A 5,041-nucleotide genomic window follows, 5' to 3' on the forward strand; every position below is an offset into this window, starting at 1 on the left:
GTTGACATGGGGTCTCAAGCCCCTTCAAGCTCTTTCAGTCCTTTCTCTGATTCCTTCAACAGGGGTCCCGTTCTCAGTTCAGTGGTTTGCTGTTGGCATTCGCCTATGTATTTGCCATGTTCTGGGTGTGTCTCTCAGGAGAGATCTACATCCGGTTCCTGTCGGCCTGCTTCATCCATCTTATCTAGTTTGGTAGCTGTATATGTATGGGACACATGTGGGGCAGACTCTGAATGGGTGTTCCTTTTGCCTCTGTTCTAAATTTTGCCTCCCTATTTCCTCCCAAGGGTATTCTTGTTCCCCTTTTAAAGAAGGAGTGAGGCATTCGCATTTTGGTCATCCTTCTTGAGTTTCATGTGTTCTATGGATCTATGGTAATTCGAACATTTGGGCTAATATCCACTTATCAATGAGTGCATACCATGTGTGTTTTTCTGTGATTGGGTTACCTCACTCAGGATGATATTTTCCAGTTTGCCTATGAATTTCATATCTTAACCTTATGTTGTACATTCCTGAGGAAGACAGTATGAACAGAGTTGTTACATACTTAGATACAAAAATCAATCTGTGTATCATTCTCCATGCTGCCATGAAAAAAAGTGCAGGTGTTAGGTAACTATCCGTATAATCAAACCAGGTCTTCCAAATTTGAAGGCTTTATATTACATTCTATACAATTAATTTTCAACAATATAAAATGTTTCCGGTGTTTAGACCTAAAACAGTCTTTTCCAACACACTTCCTTGAAACATCCTCAAAAGAAAAAAAAAAGTAGTGTGTAATGTTTGCCTTTACTGTATATTATTAGGCAATATCACATCTGTGTGATTCTGCAAACAACATGTGACAAAGCTGTATGAACAGAGCACATTGTGGGAGGCATTACACACTAACATTATTAAAAGCACTTCGATACATGTTATTTTATTATGTGCATTAGCATATATAGTCATTCTTTTCAGCAAGTCCATGTCTTTTGGTGCTAAAAGATCAAAAATCACCTATTCCGTTGCTAATATATTTTATAATATTATCAAGTTTTATTCTTACTAAAATGTATTTTCATGATTGTGATCCCTTGTGTATATGTGCAGAACTGTTGTCTGGCCGCTTCTCAAGTCAATAATGCAATCCTCCTTCCTGGCAATGGTTTTGTCTCACACCGTTTACTCCCTTGGTAATATCCACAGATAATTTAATTAACCCATACACATGTATGTGAAATAATAAAAAGCTATATACAAGATAAATGAAAGCGAAAATTAGTTTAGATAAACAGCATGCATTTTAATGTCTAAACACTCCGGCACAACTTGACGTGGAATCGTAATGAAGCAGAGATCCAGTGCCTCCTAGACAGAAAGTCACCTTGAAAGCAGCACGAGGTTGTTGACAAGCACTGCCTGTGTTGTAAATATACACTGGCAGGGGAAGGTGAATGCAAATGGTACATGCATTATAAATGTGCTGTAATACAGGAAGACGGATGGCTCTAATCCCATGAGCTGCTTTGTTAGTGAAGCCTTCACAATAGTAAACAACAGCGTGATCAATTTCCAAACAGAAGAGGATCCGCCTTATCTAAACTATGCAAAACAATGAATTATTGAAAGTAATCATTTGAAACGTGATGGTGCCCAAGTAATCATCTGAAAGGACACTTGAATGAAAATAAACTGGAAGGGAAAACCGTTATTTTCTGTCTGGAGTTTCAGGGCCCTTCTTGGAATTCAGCTTTCATGTTTATGCATACTACATTCATGTATCATCATCTTTGGCAAATACCAATACCCGACACATATCAAAACACCAAGTAGGTTGAGAATTACAAGTATATATTCATACAAATTCCTAAGGAAATAGAGGAATTGTAATATATCAAGAAAAAATGTTATATTGTGGGCAACATTGGAGGATACACGTAGGCAACAAGTATCTTCAGATTTATAGATATTCCTCACATTATACACCCTTGCACTAAAGTATATACTTAAACTACGAATAAATGTGAATTTTGTTCCTCCATATTTTCAGCCGTGCTAAAGGTAAGTGGAAGTCTCCATTCTTGCCAATATATTTGTAAAGTACTACATAATCTTTACATTTATATTTCCACAGAGTTTTTTTTTTTAATATTTCAGATTCCTGGATGAAAAGCACATCCTGTCCCTTTAAGATTAGGAGGCAGGGAGAATTGGTTTCTTAGTTATGTGTTTGTTTTGTTTTGGTTTTGTTTTTATTTTTTTTTTCTCAAGCTATGCAGGGTTCGAGGACTGGGGCAAAATATGTACTCATTTGGTATACCTGATTCTAGTGCTCATAGAATAAGCTAAGAATCAGCTGGGCCTTCCAAATCAGTCCAAACAGCACACCAAGAAGCAGGCTCGAACTTCAGCCTGAGGTCTTTGCAAATGCTAGTCTATGCTGCCTTGGAGATGTGCTTAATTGAACAAATACTAAAAGCTCGTGCTCGGCAGTGAAGCAGGCAAAGTCCGGCTGTTCAGAGGGCAGAAAGCAAGCTGCATGCCTCCTGCAATCAAAAAAATTATAGAGAATAAGGTAGATTAAAATGTCAGCACTACCTTAAGCAACTGATTTCTTTCAATGTGGGTTCCGGGGGCATACTGGGACTGCTTAACACTGTTATGTGCTTACATGACACATACATGATCGCCGAGAATAGGCTTATACAGTTAATAGAAGTGGATTTAGATGAAGTTAAATATAGGAAAGATACTAATTTAATTTATATAAATAGAAAGAAGATGTAAGTATATTTATTCACAGAAATATTAATTTTCATAGAAGGGAGAAATAAATGGTGATTGTTTAAATATCTTTAAGGAGACATGGATGAATAAATAAATCCAGGCCTTTGATCTCAACACTTAGGAGACAAAGGCAAGGATAGTTCTATTTGAGAGGTCAATGTAGAGCTATTCTAAATAAAAGAGGCTGATAAATTGAATCATTCTATACTTCTGATGACTTCGGGTTTCTGGACCAAGGGCGTGCTATTTTAGGGAAGAGGCTATGTATTTGTGTGAACAGAAAGGAAAAAAGGCTTTAGACTCCTTCCAAAGTAATACAAATCAGATTTTATAGAGGAAGACTGCATCAACATTTTGGCTAAAGATAGGAATGAAAAAAAATATATATCAAGACCAGGCAGGACAGGTAACATGATTTGCTGATCCTTCTGCAGGGGAATGGCTGTGGAACTGGCTGAGACATAAAAACTTCACCTACACATAACCTATAAATCTTATCAGTTACAGAATCCTCAAAATTCATCATGCCATCCTTTCGTATGGCAAGATGATTCATTACAACTTGGTTGTTGATCAAACTAATTCATAAAGAAGACAGTTGCCTTATATCTGCTCAAACAAGGAGCAAAATCTCATTCTTAGCTGATCTGTGTACCTTTAACATTACATACAAATATGTTGATAGAATTAAATATTGGTTGTAAGGTTTATATATTAGAGAACAAAACACCAAGAGGGCAGCCCTGACAAGATTCACCGTTGGAAATGCTGAAATGACCTTCTGTTCCAGCTCCCTGCCTGATCTTGCCTCAACTGATGTTTCCAGGACTTGCTTCCAGAAAAGATTCAGGAAAGACTGCTAATCCCCCAATGAACTTGCTTCATCCAGCCTTTCAGACTGTACAAGTCAGGCCTTCAGTTAAGCCCTGACCTTTACCAACACATAAAGACTTGGCAACAAATAAGACCAGCCAGTGTTCTTTTGACTTAATCATTTTTGAAATTTCCTCTTGGGCTCAAAAGAAATTCTTCACCCCAATTTAGCAGGAAGCAATCATAAGAAGACCATCATCCCAATCCTTTAAGTTGGGGTGGAAGGTTTTAGTCATTGCATAAATTATAGATATGTTGTCATTTTAAGGCATAATTTACAAATAATTACAGTTTTGAACAGGGAAGAAACTAGAGAGTTTAGACTCAGAAATTACTCTTTCATTTCCTCTTTCTTATGTAAAGGGAAGAGGATTGAAAAGAAAAGGGGGATATAGTAAAATTATAGAAATTAGACAAAAAATAAATAAAAACATTTTATAGCTATAATCTTACATTGGTAGAAATCTTCATAGTTTGTTGCAGAACTGAAGTTATATTTTCTTACATTGGTACAGGATTTGTATATTGACACAGGTTTAAGGGTTTCTTTGGTTTAATTAATATACTGATACAAATTTTAAAATTAATTTTGTTACTCTTAAATGCATGTTGTACCTACACAGTTCATTTGGAATCCTGGGTGTAGTCACAGTCTTTTTAATGGCTGCAATTTCAAACTGTTTGGAATGATTGTGTAATACAATTTGTCAACTAGTCAAACATAGTCATGTTGGATAATAGTCTAGATTACCACAAAAATATACATCCCAGGTTATACAGATAATAGGTAGCTGGGGACAGGCAATGTTTGCATATTCAGATATGTAATAAGTGGATAGATGATCTTCAAAAGTGTCGGAAATCCATAGAATGTGACATTTAAAATTATTTCATTATTAAAATATCTTTTATGCATGAGACATGTCTGCTCCTGACAGTACCCTCATTTCACTTCAAAGAAGATTATCAGCATCAATATCTCTATATACAGTTGCTTCAGCTGTGACAAGCTAGTTACAGGGCAAAATATGCACTAACTATATTTGTGGACAAAATGCTGCCCAGAAAAGGCAAACAGATACAGAATAGTCAATGCCAAGCTCTACCCGAACAGGGTAAGCTAATCCCATAATCCCTGCTTCATATGGGTCTGTCAGCTGATCTGGGCAAAAGAAAAGCTGAAGATAGATGCCGTGACATCATACAGAATGTGGGGACTCTCTGGGCAGTCATGTGTCTCTGCTAATTGTTTAAACTTTGGAAACTGTGTTCCTGAACTTCCTGCTTTCTCAAATATTCATTTCTTCTCAAATCTCTAATGGGGTTGAAGACTAGATCATTACAGTCATACAATGTTGTTTAAGATTTAAGAACATCTCCCGGAAGAGGCGGC

This window comes from Rattus rattus, chromosome 2 (genome assembly GCF_011064425.1).
Source record: "Rattus rattus isolate New Zealand chromosome 2, Rrattus_CSIRO_v1, whole genome shotgun sequence".
NCBI lineage: Eukaryota > Metazoa > Chordata > Mammalia > Rodentia > Muridae > Rattus > Rattus rattus.